Consider the following 21,941-nt stretch of genomic DNA (forward strand, 5'->3'; position numbering starts at 1 on the left):
CCTAGGCGTGGTCGTCCTGTAAAAATGACTGCAAGAGCACAGCGCAGAATGCTGCATGAGGTAAAGAAGAATCCCAGAGTGTCAGCTAAAGACCTACAGAAATCTCTGGCTAACATTTTTGTTGACACATCTACAATCAGGAAAACATGAAACAAGAATGGAGTACATGGGAGGACACCACGGAGGAAGCCATTGCTGTCCAAAAACATAATTGCAGCACGTTTGAAGTTTGCAAAAGAGCACCTGGATGTTCCACAGCACTACTGGCAGAATATACTGAGGACAGATGACACCAAGATTGAGTTGTTTGGGAAGAACACACAACACTATGTGTGGAGAAAAAAAGGCACAGCACACCAACATCAAAACCTCATCCCCACTGTGAAACATGGCGGAGGGAGCATCATGGTTTGGGGCTGCTTTGCTGCCTCAGGGCGGGACGGATTGTTGTCATTGATGGGAAAATGAATTCCAGAGTTTATCAAGACATTTTGCAGGAAAACGTACGACCATCTGTCCGCCAACTGAAGCTCCGCAGAGGATGGGTGATGCAACAGGACAATGACCCAAAGCATACAAGTCATTCAACAAAACAATGGCTGCAACAGCACAGAATACGCCTTCTGGAGTGGCCCAGTCAGAGTCCTAACCTCAACCCCATTGAAATGCTGTGGCATGACCTTAAGAGAGCGATTCACACCAGACATCCCAAGAATATTGCTACACTGAAACAGTTTTGTGAAGAGGAGTGGTCCAAAATGACTCCAGATCGTTGTGCAGGTCTGATCTGCAACTACAGGAAACGTTTGGTTGAGGTTATTGCTGCCAAAGGAGGGTCAACCAGTTATTAAGTCCAAAGATTCACATACTTTTTCCTCTCTGCACTGTGAATGTTTACATGTTATGTGCAATTAAACCATGGCAACATCTAATGTTTGTGTAGTATTATGTTCAGCAGACTGTGTTCTTCTATTGTTGTGACTTAGATGACGTTCAGAGCACATTTTATGCCCAATTCATGCAAAACTCCACAGAATCCCAAGGGGGTCACATACTTTTTCTTGCAACTGTATGTCACATTTCATATCTAACCATTCAGCAGATGCATCTGCATATTACTCTACTAGTGGCCAGGCTGCTAAATGCACCGAGAATAAGTTATGAACTATGACATCAACTGGGAGAGTTTTTGGTCATAGCTTGGGTCTCCGCCTGCAACACCCGCCCAAATGAGGCGATTGTTTCTCTGCTTTAAGGAGATACCCTGCTGAGTTCCTAGAAAAAACTGAGCTAAGCTGAGTTGAAAGTTGTTGAAGATTCTCCATTTTAACATAGGAACTAACTTTGGGAGATAAAGCATCCTTTTGGCTCATGAAACCTAACATTTGGCAAGTACTTTACCTCCCTAAATTTCTTTCCGTTATCTCTTTGCTGTGTTATTGCTCTCTGCATGTTTATATATATATTGTCTACATCTTTTTCTGTAAATATTTTTATTGCACCCTTTTGACCTTTTAGTAATAAAACTTACTTTCTGAAAGTGTTGAACTGTTTCTAAAGCTCTTTAATGCAAACTAAGAACCCCTGCCTCTGAAGAGCGCTACTGTGTGTGTGTTTTAAACTTCGCTATATCTATGCCTGCGGTGACAGTGGTATACCGACGCTTATGCAAACATCATAGTGTTATTGCTGATATTGCTGAGTTTCCTCTTTCTCTGTACAAAAAGGAGGTGGTGGCAGTGTGAAGGGTTAATTGCATAATTAACCTGACCCAGTAACAATCGTTCTCAGGCTGCAGGTACACAGGTTGTGGTCCATTAGCTGAAAAATCTGTGTGCAGGGTGCAGCTGGGCATGGCATTGTTACGCACGTGACAGCACAGTTTTAGATTGGCTAGTCCCTTGGTCACGAGTTTGGTGAGAAGGGCTGGGGTCTGACATCGCGATCGTCGCAGGGGGGTCTGCCCACAGACTGGAAACTGGAAGGAAAGACCTCCACTGTCCCACAGTCTGCTGGAGAGAGACAGCCTGTCAGCAGGGAAGGAGCCAGCCCAACAAAGGGGCCACCAGATCCCTGCCCCCCCATGTGAATGAGTAGGGGTATATAGTACTCATTTACCAAAAAAGCAGTCAAAGTTAGTAAAAACACAGTTTTGACAAGTCATTTATTAACAAAAGCAAAAAAACACCAACTTGCATTAAAAAAAAAAAGCACCTGTCCAGGGACATCCAGGGACATCACTGGGTGACTGGCCCCCATGTCTACCTGTCATTAGGTATGAGTCCCTGGACGGGACATGTTGTGTTTGGCGGGTGGTGGTTTGTTTCTTTTCGTGCGGGTTGGCGTTTTTGTTTTTCTTTATTAATAAAAGAAGTCAAAAACTGTGTGTTTGTACTAACGTTTTGACGAATTTTTTTGTGAGTGAGTAGGGGTACTATGTAACCCATACTCATTCACATGGGGGGGGGGGGGCAGGATCTGGAGCTCCCTTTGTTAAAGGGGGCTTCCAGATTCCGATAACTCCCCTCATACAGATCCCCACAACCACCAGGTAAAGGTTGTGGGGAAGAGGCCCATGTCCCCGTCAACATGGGGACAAAGTGCTTTAGGAGGGAAGCCCCACCTGCCACAAAGCACCCCCCATGATGAGGGTATGTGGCCTGGTATGGGTCGGGGGGCACTCGCTTGTCCTACCCCCCTTTTTTGGCTGCCAGGCTGCATGCTCAGATAAGGGGGGACCCCACGCCATTTTTTTAAATGTTGGCATGGAGTTTCCCTTAAAATCAGCAGCCTCTTCATTTTAAATTATCAGGACAGGTAGTTCTGGTTTGTCATATTAGCAACTGGAAAATTTGATGAAGCATTGTTAGTAGCAAATGTTTCTAAACTGTTCTAAATACTGCAGCAGATTATAGAAAAACAGTCTCTGAAAAAGAATAAAGTAAGAATTTATATAACACTGGCTGTATCTGGGCCCAAACCCTGTTGGAAAGCTGGAGCAGATATGACTCTTGTCAGCAAGATGATGCTGGACACATGTTTGAGCCCTCTTTGTTTATAATGGAAAACAGCAGAAACACAGATAAAAAAAAGAAATTTCATCATAACCATGTAGATCAGTTAGAAAGAACATTATATTATGCAAACAGTAAGCGCTACCAGCTAGTGACAGAACTATTAATTAACAGTACAATATATGAGAATGGTTGTTGCACCTATGTCTGTATAAACAGCATGCTATCGCTTTTGCAGTTTAAGAAATGTAAACATTTGGCCGCATTTGGCCAACACTTTACTACAAGAATTAGACGCACCTAGGTTTTAGAGGCAGAAAACAGGAAAAAAAAATTCTGAACTAATGGACTGCAGACACAGTACAGGAGATGACCAGAGACTGCGGACAGCACAGGGATGACCAGAGACTGCGGACAGCACAGGGATGACCAGAGACTGCAGACAGCACAGGGATGACCAGAGACTGCGGACAGCACAGGGATGATGTTTAGAGACTGCGGACAGCACAGGGATGACCAGAGACTGCGGACAGCACAGGGATGACCAGAGACTGCGGACAGCACAGGGATGACCAGAGACTGCGGACAGTACAGATGATTGCTGACCTTTGGGGAGGTGGGGAGCGGGTACCTGAATTTGACAGGTACCCGCTCTTACTTCCGCGGAGTTTTTGTTTGATCTTACCTGTTCCTCGATCCAGCCGCGCGCTGTCTTCCCGGCTTCTGTAATGGCGCTCGGCATGACAGCCGGGTGCCCAGTGCGCATGAGCGAGAAGCACTTGCGCTTTGTGATTGGTCCGGCGACTTCTGGGATCTGTCATGTGTCCCAGGTACCGCCTTACCATTCACAAAAAGCACCGCTTCTTGCGCATGCGCACTGGGCCCCGGCTGTCATGCCCAGTGCCCACACTACAGAAGCCGGGAAGACAGCACGCCGCTGGATAGAGGAACAGGTAAGGTCCCGCTGCAGAGCTGAGCAGCCGGCCCGGTATTCTGACACGGCCGCGGTGGAAATACCAGACCGGCCACTCCATATTCGCTCCATAAGACGCACTGACATTTCCCCCCCAGTTTTGGGGAAGAAAAAGTGCGTCTTATACGGCGAAAAATACGGTAAGGTGCAGAGGGTACAATATTGTAAAATTGCCAAGCTACGGGACAATTTTAATCAAGGATAATAAGCCTAGCCAGTACATGCCTAACTTTTTTTTATCTTTGAGGATAGGGGGTGTGGGAATGTAAATTATATAATGTGAGGTAGATTAGGTGCACACTGTTCTTACACATAGGTTTTCTTTCTGCAGCAGCGTGCTGCAAAAAAAAGGATGAACAGATGGCCGGGAACACATGATTGTTTAACCTAAAATAAAGGCCATATCAACATAACATAATACATTTTCAAAATAAAAGATAAATTTCACAATACCACCACCCTGAAACAAATGCCAATTTTTTTCAAAGGAAGGCAAAAATAAAGTTTGCCATGGACCTGACATCAGCTTAAAGTAACTGCTGACTTCAGATCAACTACAAATTATAATAAGACAGATAGCATGCAGAGTTACAGTTTCCTAACCAACCCCAATCTCTCCTTGTTAACTATGTCAGCTTTCCCTGTCATTTCCCTACAGCAACTTCCAATACATTGGCATTATCGCTGCTCTGTGTCCCCTCTTTTCTAATGAGAAGGTTGGCTTATCCAGAAGTCCCCTATTGGCCCTTCCAAGTATTTTTGCTATTGTTCATAGGTGATGCGGTGCATTATGTTTTAAAAAAGTTATCACAAACTGTGTCTGACCCAACCAGGACAGGAGCTTTTGAAGGGGACTAGGGGCTAGCCTTCTACCCACTGATTATGGCCCATGGACAGAGCAGATCATTCTCTAATGATTTACAACAATGTGATGATTGCTGAGAGCGACGCTTGGATTAATTGGAGTAAAGAAAATACAGCTTCCTTTTTGGAGTGGACAAAAGATGTAATGTTAATCTTGTACAGATTAATGGTCAGAGGAAATATGGGGCTCTCCTGCAGGCTGGGTTGGAAAAGCTCCTCCACTTGGGACAGAAATATTTATCTACAATCTCCTTCACGAAATCTATGAAGATAGATGAATTCCACATTTTCAGACTGTTGGAATATTGTATGAGTTGATTAGCTTACTGTTAATTAGATCACTATTAGCTGTGGGCTGTAGCGTTTACTGTTTACACTGTTTAGGATAATGTGATCAGGCTCTTACCTAATCAGAGTGGGATGTTTATCCCAATGTTTAATATTTGTTTTATTTTTCATGTGAGGACTGCCCCTGTTTTTGAGTGTATATAAACCTGTATTTCTGTTGAATAAAGGGTTTCAGTTTTGTAAGTGTTGCCTAGTCTTGGGTGTGATGCCCCGCTATAATACCTTGTTCCTGTGTGTGAGACACAGGAACAAGGTATTATAGCGGGGCATCGCATCCAACACTAGGCAACACTAGCCTGTTTGTGTGACAGACCACCTGTCAACCCGATTGGGTGGTTCCATTAGAGAACTGCATCCTCGCAAACATTTGTGCAAATCAGCAGAAAAATTCACAAAACTTGCAGAATTCACCTCAAACCCCTGGTAGCAGCAAAACCAAACCACATCCCTAGTAGTGAGCTGCATTATTTATCTACTTTGGTTTGAAGTTTGATGATAATTCATGTGGGCGCAATATGTACATTATATATTTAATTACTTTTTTGAATAACTAAACATTATGGTCCTTGAATTGCAGCAATGTGCTACACATGCCAATGTCTTTTGGTTTTATATGGTGGAAGGTGCCTTTTGTCTTTTTGTACTAATGTCTTTTAAGATCTTGGCACAGTAAGGACTACTACAGTCTACTGAGATTTGATGCTTTGAATACTCTTCTCGCAGATATTCTATGGAGATACGCCATATATTTTTCAAGATTTGTTTCTGGCTCAGACATTAATTTGCTACTTACACAGAAATTCCCAAAGTTACTATAATGCTCTCTCACACTTCCTAAAATGTGGCTTTTATTACTATATTTGATTTATAGTTCAGTATTTGGCTGTATATTATACAATGTATTTGTAACTAATATTCATAAAATCTTTTGCTGCCTGTATCCTAACTTCAAAGTTTTTTGGTGGAGCTAAATACTTTGCGTCCCTTGTGCTGTTAAGGCCCTTCCAGCTCCCACACCCTAAAAATATAAAAATATATCTATATTAACAACTGAATAGGCTAAAGGTGCTAAACATTAGTGGACAGGGGTTCCAACAAGATCTGTACATACTGGGAGCCAACATGAGGTATGGACTTGTTTGGTTCTTGGCCCTTAAAGTGGTTGCAAATCCTTACATATACCCAGTGAACTCACTGGCTGATGATACAATAAACTGAAACCAATCCTCCTACATACATTATATCTGTCTTTCTGCAGTCTTCTCTTCTCTACCTCCATTCAAAGAGCTGAATTTATAAAGCTTGTTTGAGCTTTAAAAAAAAGGGGGCAGAGAGCTTAAATTACACTCTGCAGAGCTCAGTGAAGAGAGCTCTGAGCGCTGATTGGAGGGAGGAAACACACCCCCCTCCACACAGCACACAGAAACAAATCTGAGGCTGTCAATCTACTGGAGGTCCCTCCCCTGTTACAATTTTTTTCTAAGTGTCAGGAAAACTTGTCAGAAATGATTTATGCAGTGGAACCAACCAGCAGACAGAAATTACACTTAGTGCTCTCGATTGAGACAAATACACAGTATAGAGGGATATGCTTCTTTTCATGTCTGAGGTTTACAACCACTTTAAGAATAACCCATGTGTTACAACTTGAATCAACTCAATTAAAAATGAATTCTCCTGAGTATAAGATGTACAGATGTGCATTGTATGAGCCTGGGGATTACTGGAATGTTATTGGTTCAGGGCTTTTTCTCTCAGAGAATAGGTGCAGGTATCCCCTCCTCTGAGCACCGTCTCTTGTCTCCGCCTCCTACCCACCTCCCAGTATCACCCCATTTAGATAATCTAGAACCAATTATCATTTTGTGGTGCTAAGTAATTTTGTATGAAATTTTTTGTTTGTAATGATACCAAGAAAAGCAGCAAAATAGATCCTCCCCAGCAACAACAAATCCACCCAGAAACAATACCACTATGGCAACAAATGACTCCACCAGCAGCAATAGACCCTCCAGTAACAATAGACGCACTCAAGCAACAATCAACTCCCACCAGCAACAATAGATCCCTGGTAGCCAACACATACATTCAGTGCTGGAGGTGCTGGAAGTGCCGGAACTGTATTACCCCTCGTTCCTGCTGAAAAAAAAGTCTTGGGTTTATTCCAAATAAAAGCTCCCATCGCCGAGTAAAACTGACAGGGGGGAGACCTGCGTGTAAACAACACAGGTCTCTCTCCTGCCAGCAAGCACATGCTGCTGTATATTTCTCTGCACAGCACTTTCATGTAAACCAGTTTATTTACACGTCTTCAGATTTTTTTTCTAGCAAAGACATGTAGCAGAATACATTTTGGCCTAAATTCATGAAGAAATTTAATTTTTAAATTTTTTTTATTGGATATGTTTTATAGCAAAAAGTCAAAAATATTGTTTTTTTTTTTCAAAATTGTTGGTCTTCGTTTATAGCGCAAAAAATAAAAACTGCAGAGGCAATCAAATACCACCAAATAGAAAGCTCTATTTGTGGGAAAAAAGGACATACATTGCATTTATGTACAGCGTTGCATGAGCGCGCAATTGTCAGTTAAAGTAACACAGTGCCGTATCACAAAAAATGGCCTGGTCAGGAAGGTAAATCCTCTGGAGGGCAAGTGGTTAAAGCAGCATCAAACAGCACCCTTTCCACTCCCTACACCAATACGGTTAAAGCTGCACTTCAGGAAAACATAGATAAAATATATATTGCAAGCTTTCACTTGCAAAGAGATTTGTGTTTACTGTATGTCCATCCAGATCTGAGAATTACACATCTCTACCAAAACCACACAGCCCTGCCTGGCAGCGAAGGAGACCTGATTTTTCTCTGCTGCAGTTTAGTAACTGTCACTCCCATCATGTGAATAGACAATGAAAGAAAAAGCAGCATACAACTAAATTAACCACTTGCCCTCCAGAGGATTCCCCCCCCCCCTTCCTGACCAGGCTATTTTTTGAGTTATGGCGCTGCGTTTCTTTAACTGACCATTGCGCAGTCATGCAATGCTGCAACCAAATCATATTTACTTCATTTTTTTCCCCCACGAATTGAGCTTTCTTTCGGTGGTATTCGATCGCCTGTGTATTTTTTATTTTTTGCGCTATAAAAAAAAGGCCGACAATTTTGAGGAAAAAAAACAATATTTTTGAATTTTTGCTATTAAACATGTCCAGTACAAAAAAAAAAAATGATAAATTTAGATAAATTTAGATCAAAATGTATTCTGCTACATGTCTTTGCTAACAAAAATCCCAATATGTGTAAATTAATTGGTTTACGTGAAAGTTATAACGTTTACAAATGGCGGTACATATACTGGGATTTGTTTAAATAATTTTTTTACTAGTAATGGCAGCGATCAGCGACTTATAGCGGAACTGCAGCAGGCATTCTGACACTGGAGGGAACTGACTTGGTGTCACTGACATCCCCAGTGACACCAATACAGTGATCAGTGCTAAAAAAAGCACTGACACTGTACTAATGGCACTGGGCAGAAAGGGGTTTACATGAGAGGCGATCAAAGGATTAACTGTGTGTTCTTTTGCTATGTGCTGTGTCCGTGTGCTTCACTGTAAGCACACTGCTTTGCATGGCTGTGCTGTGCACACCCATCCAAAGCAGTGTGCATGAGCTGACAGGGAGGAGAGCTATTTTGTTTACAAACAGTTCTCCTCCCCGTTGGAGATGCTCAGCAACCCGGTGATTGTCAGCCATGGCCGAGAATGGCGTCGCGGGTAGGGCACGCGCGTCCCCTACCTGGAAATGCAAAATCATGTATATATACGTGATTTTGCGCACCCGTGCTGCAGTGTAGCAGTATTTCTGCTATAGGGCAGTTGAGAAGCCATTAAAGCTGAAGTTTAATTCCCTACAGCATTAGTCATGTCACTTATTTGTAATGAAGTATGGCTCATGTCATGCAAGTACCTGGATCCTGAAGAAATCTTCAGCGCAGGGATGCCTGTCCTCTTCCTCTCTCAGGGCGTTTGGTGCTGCAATGGTTAACAGCTTTAGGTCTACAAGAAGAGCAACAGTACAGATGGTATAATGGAGACACGCCCCCTCCATCCTCCCCTCCAGTGAGAAAAGTTCTTTCATTGATTACACTGCTTGTAACATGATCTGAGAATGGGGGAAGCTGATCAGTCACACAATTCTCTCTTCCATTTGCAGATCATGTTAGAAGCTGTCAGTGAAATACCATTTCTCAATGGAGAAAGAGGAAGGAGGGGGCGTGTCCCGGTTGCACCACCTGTACTGCTGTTCGGCCTCAAGACCTGAAGCTGTTAACCAGTGCAGACCCAGGAAGGTCAGAGACAGGAAGAGGACAGGCATCTCTGCAGTGCAGATTTCTTCCGAATCCAGCTGCCTGCACGACGGGGAAATACTTCATTTCAGATCAGTGATTTGCAGAAAGCTGTAAAGATTTTTTTTTAGGTAAATTTCTACTTTAAGTACCTGAATCTGTCAGGATATCATTTAGTAGTGATCTCATCAGTCTACTGCTGGTCCTTCATTAACCAGTCACAGGCTGGGAACAGGGAGGTAGCCTGTAATATTTAAAGAAAAGAAAACAGAAAGGTCAGGTCACCAAACGGATTGATCTGCATGGCAGAGCTGTTTAATTTACACACAGGATGGAAATACAAATCCTTTAGCAGTTAAAAAATCTCCCATATATGTATAAGGAGCATAAATGAAAAATATAGGACAATTTAGCCGCCTGAGGAAGAATTCAGCCATTCAGCAGGAATCAGACAAAATTTGAGTTGTGAGTGGCCCTGATGGTAACACTTGGCTTGACAAAAGCTGACTTTTCAATCAAGTTTTGTCAGAGGAGCGGGGTGAATATTGTTCACCAAACAGCGACTCCAATCTAATTAGATGTAGTCACTGTTCAGGTATTCTGACAGCCGTAGGTACCAGCTGTCAGAATACTTTAACCAACAGGGGAGATTGCTCTTTATATGCGGTTTAGGATTGACAGAGGAATCTGTTAATAGATATGCGAACCCTTACCTTGTTAAACGAAAAGGCAAAACATTTGTGTATGTGTATAAATACATTATAAACTTTTTTTTTTTCATTAATCACATAACCTCTGTTCTCAGCTGCATAATGGGCTTGGACAGGTGGGGTGGAAAAACAGCAGAATACTGATCTTTCCAGTGAAAGGCTGTGCAGGGGGGTATGCCAGCACAACTCTTGCCCATTGGATGACAGGCAGGTAGTGCTCCCAGCACAGCCACAAAATTGACCATGATGGGAAGGATCAGCTTCTATGTCTAGTTTGGACAGTTTGAAATAGGAAAGCAGGGGGACTGGCAGAATCACCAATTATTTCACAAAAAGGAAGCAACACAAAGAGAACAGGATCATTTTTAACACAAGTACATGATACAACAGACACACATCAGGAACATGAAATGTTGGTGTAACATTTTCTTTAAGTTAGAATCTATTAGTGTTCTGTCCTATTTATATGAAATTTGTCTGTTGCTGTATTGAACAGTATCAGGTTGCTATTGCTTTGTAGTACACTGACATCTAGTGGCAGTTTGTGGTCACTAAAACTTGTTTACTTTGTAATATGGTATTTCCCTCTGCCCTCCCCTCCTGTTTAGTACAAGTCACTTCAGTCCTAGCTTCAGTCCAAGGTCCCCCCAGTCATTGTCTTGACAGAGCTTAGAAAAGCCATTGTCTTCTTACACTTTGAGAGAATGTAAAAACATTCTCCGTACTGCACTTGTGAATGGTTAAATTGCATATGATTCGAAGTAATTGTCTTCTTACACTTTGAGAGAATGTAAAAACATTCTCCGTACTGCTCTTGTGAAAAGTTAAATTGCATATGATTGGACTTCTTATTGTAAAGGTAAGCTGCCTGTGGATGGTGCCAAGTCAGCAGGTGACAGTATTGTCCAGACAATCTAGGTCTATAGAGGTATGTCAATGCATTTAGCAGCATTTGAGACAGAACAATTAGAAATCAATAAATGTATGGGTAGTTTTAAATTATAACAAAATATTTTACTGTTTGCCATTAGTTCACCTTCAAACAAAAGTATTATTATTCTTTAAATAGCAACTCCAGACAAAAAGTTATTATTTATTTTTGGATATAGTGGGTAGGGCAATAACTGTGTGGGACCTCTTTGGAGAGATTTTCCCTTAATCTTTGTCCTTGTGACACCCATAAAAGAAAGTCCTGGTTCACACTGATGCAAATTGTCATGTGATTTGACAATTCCAAATTGCATGACAAGTCCCACCCTATTTGTGGCTATGGAACCGTTCAAATCAGCGTGACTCTGCGGTGCAGCACCGATTTGGGAAAAAGGTTCTGGCACTATATTTTGCGATTTCACGTGAGACTTGCATAGACATCTGTGTATGAAGCCACACAGATGTCAGGCAAGTCGGTCATGAAATTGCATTGACCTGCGGCTTTGAAATTGCGCTACTTTAAGTGAAGAAGCGCAATTTCAACGTTCCATTCAGTGTGCTCCAGGGCTATCAGTTTCGTACAAACCTCAACACACTCATTTTTAAAAAATGAAACTAATCCATTGGATATGCTTTTCTGTACACAGCCTATCTTAAAGAAGAAGGTCAGGTGTATATAATGTATTTAGAGTGCATTGATCAGGGGTATGTCATGTCATATAACACCCAGTGTACAGAGTACAGTGATTAGGAGTATGAAATGTACAATGTAGTGTCCATAGCACAGGGCTCAGGAGTGTGTAACACACAGGGAGCAAGAGGGTTAGAAGTTGATAACATACAGAGTGCAGACCTCAGGAGTGCATAACATATCGAGTGCAAAGCTCGGCAGTGTGTGATAATACATAGTACAGGGCTTAGGAGTATACAACAGAGTGCAGGGGCTAGGAGTACATAATACATAATCTGCCTCATATGGAGAGTGCAGAGCTCAGAAGTGGTTATTGCACAGAGTGCATGAGTAAGGCGAGCATAATGCAGAGTACAGGGTTCAGAAGTAAGTAATGTGTTGGCCAGTGTACAGATTACAAAAAAATGACCCCATTCCCAGTAAAAATCTCCCCAAGTCCACATTCCCCACAGTACAGATCATCCTCAATAGCCCCAAATTCTCTCACATCCCTTTCCCCTAACCACAACACAGGCCCCTTCCCTCCCAGACCAGCCCCTTAGTACAGCCCCAGGGGTCAGAAGTGCTTAACACACTGGGTGCAGGGTTCAGGAGTGTGTAACATACACAGTGCATTGGTCTTGACTGCGTAAAACACAGGATGCCGGGGTCAGGAGTGCATAACACACAGAGTGCAGCAGTCAGCAGTTAGTTATGCACAACGTGCAGGGCTCAGGAGTGTGTCACATATAGTATGCAGGGGTCAGGGGTGTGTAACACACAGGTGCAGGGGCCAGGAGCGCATAACACACAGGTGCAGGGGCAGGAGTGCACACAGTCTTTTCTCAGTTCAGATCACCTCCTTGGTACAGACTTCCCACCACTACAGACCACTTCTCCCCTTTACAACCCGTGAACACTATATATTTTCTAAAAAGAAACGTCTAGAGAATAAAATGGCTGTTGTTGCAATTTTTTATGTCGCGTGAAACTTGTGCAGCCATTTATCAAACACACATTTTCAGGTCAAAATACACTTAAATTATTATTATTATACAGGATTTTAGTGCACACAAACAAAATATAATACCCACATTTTTGATAAAGCATAAATATAATGTTGAGTTGAAAACATTGTTTAAATAGATAGCAAACATGTCAAGATCTAAAATTGCACCTGTAAAATGCCAACAAACGATGGCGCCTAAAATCCACGTGACAGTCTGTTCCTGCTCTTCCTTGCTCCAGTTGGGTCCACAGCAGCCACTCTTTACACTCCAGGCTGTGTGGTCCTTGCGATGGGTCCACTGTTCAGACAGCAAAGCTACACCCTCCTCTACCTCTCCACATGCTCACGCAACTGATCTGCTCAAAGCAGAGCATCACAAGGACCACACAGCCTGGACTGTGAAGAGTGGCTGCTGTGGACCCAACTGGAGCAAGGAGGAGCCGGGACAGACTGTCACTGGGACAGAGAGCTGAGTGGAAATAGCCCAGCCAGAGGAGAGAGATTCAGAGGGAATGTGACGGAGGCCAGAGCCAGCCTAGTCTAAGCGGTCACCTGGAGCAGACTCTGGAGGCAGAGCCAGCCCGCAGTCACCCAGAGCAGTCAGTGGAGGCCAACAGAGGCAGTCTGAGTGGGCAAGCTGACCCAGCCAGAACCAGAAGACACAGGAGCATCACGGGAAATGGTCAAATCCATTTGCTGAATGAAGGTGGAGTCATTTACTCAGTCTTCAATCTTCCATAGCTCACTGGGACTGCTGTAACCCTACAATCTTCCAGAGTTCACAAGAAAAGGTGCTTGATGGGGAAAAGTGGGACTTCAACTGGGGCTTTAAATACTGGAATATCCTCAACAGGAACAGTTTGGAAATGGCCAGGTCCACCACAACTCCTCCCTGAGCCAACGTTCATTCCTAGAGCCCACACCTCATGGCACAGGAGCCATTTCCATTTGCTGACACCAGTCCACCAGTGTAGAGGAGGATGCCAGTTCCAGTGTGAGTTATCTTGCCCATTTACCTAAGAGGCTTCCACGGTGACACCCGGTGATTTATACCAAGGGAGACAACCGTTTGGCTGCCCAATACCAAGAGGGAGGAGAGTCTGTTAAGACTGCCCAGCTCATCCATCCCATCCCATGACAGGGACCTCTGGTTATATCGATTATATGCGTATTGAAAGATATGCATCTGGTGAGTGCGTATTTTTACTATTTATCACCGCGTCACTGGAACGTGAAGTCACTATCAACTCCTGTACCTATCACCTGCCACAAACTGTCACCAGTTTTATTTTATTTTTATTATAATATCATTTTATGGATTTGTGATGTATCTTGATTTTTACTTTTGACCATGATTTGACTATGATTTACACCAGTATTAGTATGTATTTATTTTATTTTTTTTTAGCGGGTCTTTCTGCCTTTAGTTTTGCCTTCAGCAAGTGAAATGCATGCTCAATTAGGTTGAGATCAGGTAACTGACTTGGCTATTGCAGAATATTCCACTTCGTTTCCTGCAAAAGTTCCTGAGTTGCTTTTGCAGTGTGTTTTGGATCATTGTCCATCTGTACTGTGAAGCGCCGTCCAATCAACTTTGCTGCATTTGCTGAATCTGGCCTGACAGTATATCTATAAACACTGCAGAATTCATCTGGCTGCTTCTGTCTTCTGTCACATCATCAGTAAACACCAATGACCCAGTGCCACTGGAAGCCATGCATGCCCATGCCATCACACTGCCTCCACCATGTTTTACAGATGATGTTGTGTGCCTTGGATCATGAGCTGTTCCAAGCCTTCTTCATACTTTTTTCTTCCCGTAATTCTGGTACAGATTCATCTTAGTGTCATCCGTCCAAAGAATGCTTTTCCAGAACTGGTCTGGCTTTTTTAGATGTTTTTGGCAAAGTCTAATCTGGCTTTTCTAGTCTTCAGGCTTATGAATGGTTTGCATCTTGTGGTGAACCCTCTGTATTTGCTCTCGGGAAGTCTTCTCTTGATTGACTTTCACAATCATATGCCCACCTCCTGGATAGTGTCCTTCACTTGTCTGGATGTTGTGAATGAGTTTTTCTTTACCATAGAGATGATCCTGTGATCATCCACCACTGTTGTCTTCCATGGATATCCATGCTTTTTTATGTTGCTGAGCTTCCCAGTGGTTTCTCCTTTCCTCAGAATGTACCAAACTGTTGATTTGACCACTCCTAATGTTCCTGCTATCTCTCTGAGGGATTTGTTTTGTTTTTTGAAGCCTTACAATGGCCTGTTTCTCTTGCATGGACAGCTTCTTTGAATACATGATGTAGGTTCACAGGAATAGATTCCACATGTAAATACCACACTTAGAATCAATTCCAGACCTTTTACCTACTTAATTAATGAAGAAATAACGAAGGAGTAGCCCACACCTGGCCATAAAACAGCTTTTGAGTCAATTGTCAAATTACTTTTGGTCCCTTGAAAACAGACGGATGGCTACGCTTAAGAGCTGTGATTCCTAAACCCTTCCTCTAATATGGATGTACTGTACATACCCTCAAATTAAACCTGAGAGTGTGCACTTCAGCCCATATCCATTATATAACTATAGCTTGAATATGTTTTGGTAAAAAAATCTAAAATTGTGCCTGTGTCCAAATATACAGTATATGTACCTAACTGTATGTACATAATTAGCTATTTACCAGTACACCTTTTTTTCTACAGTAAAATATGTGGCTAATGGTGATATAGAAAGTATTGTCCCAGCATCAGTCAAGGTACAAAATGCCAATATTGGTTGTGTTACTGAAAGGAAGAAATGCCCCTGTTTCAGTGGTGTCACTAGATTGGAAAAAATGTCCCTGAGTCTGAGTGTCATTGAAAAGAAAAAAAAATACTCCTAGGCCAGAGGTGCCACTGGAAGGATACATTTTCCTGTGTTTGTGGTGTCATTGTAAGGAAAAATTTCCCTGCGTTGATGGTGTCATTGTAAAGTAAAATGCCCCTTTGTCCGTGGTGTCATTGAGAGGAAAAATGCCTTTGCATCAGTGATGTCACTGGTAGGAAAAAAATGTCTGTGTCTGTGATATCATTAGAAAGAAATTTAAGAAAAGGGCACTGCATTGGTGGTGTTGATGTTAAGAAAAATGCTCCTGCATCTGTGGTGTCACTGCAAAAAAAAAGGACCTAAGTCTATTGTGTCACTGGATGGAAAAAATGCTCCTGCGTCAGTAGTGTCTCATGACACCTGCCCAGTACAGTTGTCTATGGGAATGTTTTCTGAAAACAGTGGGTCTGTGTACTAGATCAGAAGTTGATCTCTCATGCCTGTGAAAAAAGCGTGGAGCTCACAGTGCCCCACAGCACATTTTGGATGTGGTTCTCATTGCGCTGAATATTGGCTGTGGCTTAAGGGGACACAAAGTGCAGGGTTCAGTAGATGCAAAGAACAGATTTTACCTAACAGTAGGAGGAGCTTAAAGAGGGGTGATTAAACAGAATCTGTGCCTATTTGCTGTATACACACACATATACCGCAGTTCTCATGCCCACAAAATACTGCTACTTACTATGTAACAAGTGACAGTCTCATAAATACACATAAACCTAAGAATGAAGCATATTAAACTTAAATTAAATTAAACTTTTTTCATCACATATGCATTTCTTATCACAGAAATTGATCACTTTGTCTGACTGAGCCTGGACAATAAACACCTTGGTCAGGACTATGTAATGTACAAAATAATGTATAGAGTTCAGAAGTCAGGAGTATGTAACATACAAAACAACATATAGAATGCAGCAGTCAGGATAAACCCCCCTGTTCATATCAGATTCCCCTCTTACATCATAAATCCCCATTAGGATTCCTGCCTACATCAGGTCCCCAGAGTGCCACTCTTAGATCAAAGTCCTCCCCCTTAGGTCACCAGAACCCCCCCCCCAACATTAGGGTCCCCAGAGTCATACCCCTTTCATCATGGTCCCCATAGTCCCCACTCCACCTTTTCATTAGATCCCCAAAGCCCCACTTAAAATCATAGTCCTACCTCTCCTGTTGGGGTCCCCAGAGTCACCCCCCCTTATGTTAGGGTACCCAGAGCCCCCCCTTTCCATCACTGTCCACAGAGTCCCCCCTTATGTCAGGGTCCCCCCCTTAACATCGGGGTCCTCAGAGCCCCCTCTAACATCAGGGTTTTCAGAGCCCCCCTTATGTCAGGGTCCCCAGAGTCCCTTACCCTTAACATCAGGGTCCCCAGAGCCCCCCCAGCATATGGGTCTCCAGAGTCACCCCCCCATTCAACAGGGTCTCCATAGTCCCCACTCCACTTTTATTAGGTCCCCAAAGTCACACTTAAGATCAGAGTTCTCCCCCCTATGTTGAGGTTCCCAGAGTCACACCCCCCCCTTATGTCAGGTCCCCAGAGTCCCCGCCTATCCATCAGGGTCCCCAGAGTCCTCCCCTTTAGTCAGGGTCCACCTATAACATCAGAGTCCCCAGAGTTTCTCCCTAACATCAGGGCTCCGGAGTCCCCCCAACATCAGGGTCCCTAGTGCTCCACCCCAGTTGTGCCATGTGACCTGAGCTAAGAGGAGCTTCCCTTAGCTCTGAACTGCAGCTGTCAGGAGGGCAGAAGTGACACTGCAGTGCAAATGCTATAAGCACTGCAGCACTGCTAAACACGAAAAAACATTTTGGTCAGTTGCAGCCTCAAGATACAGAGCACGTTGCAAAAGATGTGAGGCAGAAGAGCTAGTGATGACTGTGACAAAAATAACTCTAATTAGGTTTATAAATTTCTAGGGCTTTATTTATCAATATGTTTCCAAAGGTTCTCCCAGCTTTCACCCAGGATTTACCCATTTTTCTAAGCACACTACTGGGTGAAAGTTGAGTGAATCTTGAATGAAAACAAACCCCTAGAGGTCTGTTTATAAACCATGTAGCACCCTCCTAGGTACCTAGGGTGAGCAAGATGATGATATTTTAGTTAGAGGCTGTGTAGCAGCCTGGAGGAATAGTCAGAGAGGGTCAAATTTCAGTCAGGGCTGAGAAGCTCTGCATACTAGCTCTCTGGAACTTCCCCCTGACCTAGAGCCTTGGAGAAGTCTCTAGAATTCAGTGGGCAGGAGTGAGGAGTGGCTGGTTTGCACTCTCAAGAGATCTTGGCCAATCTCCAAGCAGGGGGCTTGGCATGGGATCAGGACAGCCGTTTAGAGTGACCAAGCCTGCTCAGCAGCAGGAGAGTTTGTGTGGAAAATGGACTGAGCAGGATATTGTGTGGAGACTGAGAGGTTGTCCAAGAGAGAGGCCTATCTACAGGCAGAGGAGCTGGAAGGGAGGATCTCTCAGCCTTACAGTCCCCTGAGAGAAGACAGCCTGGGAAGCAGGGAAGGAGCCAGCCCAGCATAAGGCCTGATGGCAGCCACAAACCCACAACCTTGCAGAAGAGACTGAGTGAGTAGCCCCCACACCCCCTGGGCTGGATAAGAGGGGCATTCGGGTGGGAAACCTGACTAGTCCCCATCTCAGACTGCTTTCATTTAAGGTGGCAGTTTCTGGGACCTCTTGGCCAGGGATTCCCTCAGGCACCTGGGTGAAGAGGAGATTTCATCTGATGTCTGAGGTGGTACACAAAACGAGAAGAGAAAAACCATTCCTGACTACTTGTACATAGTTCCAGGAAATTGTCCGCAGTTTTACAATTTCTTGGCCATCCCAAGTTCAAGGACTGTTTACTGCCTCTGGATTGCAAGTTTGGAAGGAAATGTGTGTTGCCTGGCTGTGCAGGACTTTAGGGGGACCCAAATCTCTAACGTCTCCTAAGGGGGTAGTGCTACAAACATATTTAGAAAACATTTATTGGATGAATGTCACACACATTTTTGCAAGAAGCACACATTTTTCCAGAATTTCTTCTAATAGTATGACTTTCTATGATCATCTGCGCCATCTAGTGACTAAAATGCATTATATTTTATTTTTAAGGTATTTTAGAAAAATATACCACATTTTGGCAACCATATGGAACTGGGGATCATACGGGGCCACAGTATTAGAATAAATACAGTGAAAATTTGTGAAACCTGGCCAAATGCTTGTGACATTTGTCCAACAAATATTTTATAAATAGACCACTTGTAACTGAAGTTTTCTTTATATACATGACCAACTTTATGTAAACTTTTTTACAACAACGTCAGAAAGACAAGGAAAACTTGACAAGGACACGGCATTGTTGTGTTATGTAATGATTATCTAAACCTAGACTAGTATGACATGTTTCCATTGTTACTTGTCTTCAGCTGCCTTCCAATATGCAACACAGACAACTTTCAAGCACATGGTGTGTTTTCATCTTTATTCATCAGATGCCATCTGTTTTCTTTTGTGACACAGCAAGGGATGAATTTCTTCTTCTTTGTAAATATTTACCAGTGAAGACGCTCACGTGTAGAAGCTTAGTTACATGGATATTAAGAAAGAAAACAAGGAAAACATGAAATAACAATCAGTCATTTAACTCTAAGTTGTAGAGCTCTTGCCTAGGAAAATACTAGTGAAGTAAAAAATGGCTGTAACAGAGGTACTTCTTTTCTACATATGCTTTACGCTTCATGCACACGGGTGCTATTCGGCATACAACTCCGGGCTTATTTCAGCACCAAGATTATACAGCTGCTGTGCATAGCTGCTCATAGTAAGGAATGGTGGTGTACGGGTTTACACCACTACTTGCATAAACCAACGCGTGCATAAAGCCATACACCTCTAGAAGCCGACTGTCTGTGTCCATAGTTGTATATATGTGCCAGTGGGTGAGTTTACGCAAGTAGTAGTGTAAATATACATACTGCTATTTATTACTATGATACATAAGTATATTGCTGCGGCTTCCCTATATATACAGATCAACTAATAAAACTTCTCTACTGTGCAATATAAATTAAATGTAGATATTATAGTATACTGTCCACATACAATTCAAAGAATGTCCATAACAAGTAGTGAATATCCTTAAACTGTATATTGACAGTCATAATGCACACTTAATCTGTGCAGTTCTTTGCAAACTTTTGCTGTATTTCACAGATACATATGTAGTGATACCCATCACCATTCATCACTTAAGATGATGGACCTGTCAATCTCCAGGTCTAAAAACCCTTTTCCCCTTAATAGGATTCCACTCCAATATACAGTACCAACAATATTGACATTCCTGTAGTTCCTGAGTATGGGATCTGTGTATCTCCATGAGCAGTGGTATGGCCCTTTAAATCGCTATCTCCTTCTCTCTACAAAGTGCTCATGCAAGATAGAAGTATCCCATAGTGTAGTTAAAATAAAATTTATTAAATTAATTGCACTTACATCTTCATTTAAAAGTCATGCATATCACATAGACAGCGGGGCTGCAGCTCTTGCATCACTTCCAGTTTTGGCACTTCTGACACCCGGCTTCTTTTACACGTGTATTGTCACACCACGTGACTTCCTCAGTAGGACCTACTGGATCAGCAATGATTACAAAACCTCTGCAGCTGATTAATATAACTTACACCATTAACAACTCCTGCAACTGTTTCTGTCCTGAAAATTGCCATCTCTCTCATTACCATTTTCTTTCACTTCTGCTAGCATGCCACCATCCCTATCTCCTATCACCATCACCAGCTCCCTCCACTGCTGCTGGCCTGCAATAATTACTACTTCCTGTCATTGCTGTTATCCTGCTACCATTACTAGGTCCTGCCACCACTCTTAGCCTGCCACCATTACCAACTCCTTCCATTGCTGCTGGCCTCCCACTATTACCAGGCTTTGTCACCTCTACTGGCCTGTAACCACTACAAGCTCCTTCCACCACTGCTGGCCTGCCATAATTACCCTCTCATGCCACCACCACTGGCCAACCACAATTGCCATCTCGTCATGCCTCTACTGCCCTAAGATGGTTCTTGGGCACTGTAAAGGTGCCATACCAAATTTCTTTGCAGCTGAAACTTAGCTGCAAAATGTATATGTTTTCTGCTGAATCAATCCTGGGTTGTGCCTCAAAATGTGTGAGGTATTCTGGTGACCAGGCACTGTAAATGTGTCACACATAGTGGCTCTGCAACTGGGCCTCACCTGGAAAATTTATAGTATTTTCTGCAAAGTAAATTATGCTGTGTCTCCATGTTTGTGATCTATACCACTGCTCTTTGTATAGATTCAGTACAATATTTTCCTGGTTTATTTTCTGTAAAAGAAACCCCTTTCAGTTTTATTTACCATCTGTGTCCCATTGCAAAGATTTCTCTTCACTTCCTGACCAATAACCAAAACAGTAAGTGAAAGGATCTGCTTCCAAAGTGAGGGAATCCCAAGGTATTACCAGGGTCACCAGAACTAGTGTCCCCATTGGAAGAATTCTCCTATATTACTCTTTTGATGTCAAACCAAAATTTGGGATTTTCTTTTACTTTCATGTTCGATAATAACTGTAAAAATGACAAAAAGAGAGGGTGAATCTCCATGAGAGGGACACAGACAGCAATAAAATCTGACAAAAGTTCTAATCCCTCCCCACTATATCCAAAACTAAAAAAAAAGTTTCCTTTAGTGACAGTTTAAATACTGTGCATATAGTCATTACAATATTTTGGGAGTTTTTTCCAGTGAAATAAATATTCTAATGTTACATTTTTAATCAAACTCTGTTGTCTCTCCTGTTCAAAATGTGAGCTAGTACAAGAGCCTAAATACTATGCATGGACTTAGTACAATATTTTAGAGTTTTTTTTCTGTGAACTAAATACACTCTACAGTTAAAGCTATTGTTTCTCTGGTGCAAAATGTGGACTACTAAAAGTATTAGGTACTTTGTATGGAAAAGGTACACATTTTCAGGCGTTTTTAGTGTGAAATAAATACACTCTAATTTTGAATTGATTTTTTCATTAAAACGTGACTGATGTCTCTCCTTTTCAGAATGCAACCTACTAAAAGTGCATAAATCATGTGTATGGAATCAATACAATAATTAGCTGCATATTTTCAGTTAGTAAAGTAAACTCTAATGTGGAATTGTAGATTAAAAG

General features: G+C 42.5%; 1 protein-coding gene across 4 annotated transcripts in view; it reads right to left on the minus strand.

The window, feature by feature from the left end:
* Window positions 1-21,941, minus strand: part of INS (insulin) — a 77,999-nt gene that overhangs the window by 35,016 nt on the left and 21,042 nt on the right. Inside the window, exon 2 of one of the 4 annotated variants that reach the window (XM_089655083.1) lies at window positions 9,700-9,791. The exons of the other annotated variants lie outside the window; for them this stretch is intronic. The gene's annotated coding sequence lies outside the window, so the exon portion shown is untranslated. The remainder of the gene's footprint in view (window positions 1-9,699; window positions 9,792-21,941) is intronic. 4 annotated transcript variants of the gene reach the window in all.

This window comes from Staurois parvus, unplaced genomic scaffold (assembly GCF_062004578.1).
Source record: "Staurois parvus isolate SC_StPar_1 unplaced genomic scaffold, SC_StPar_1.0 ptg000818l, whole genome shotgun sequence".
NCBI lineage: Eukaryota > Metazoa > Chordata > Amphibia > Anura > Ranidae > Staurois > Staurois parvus.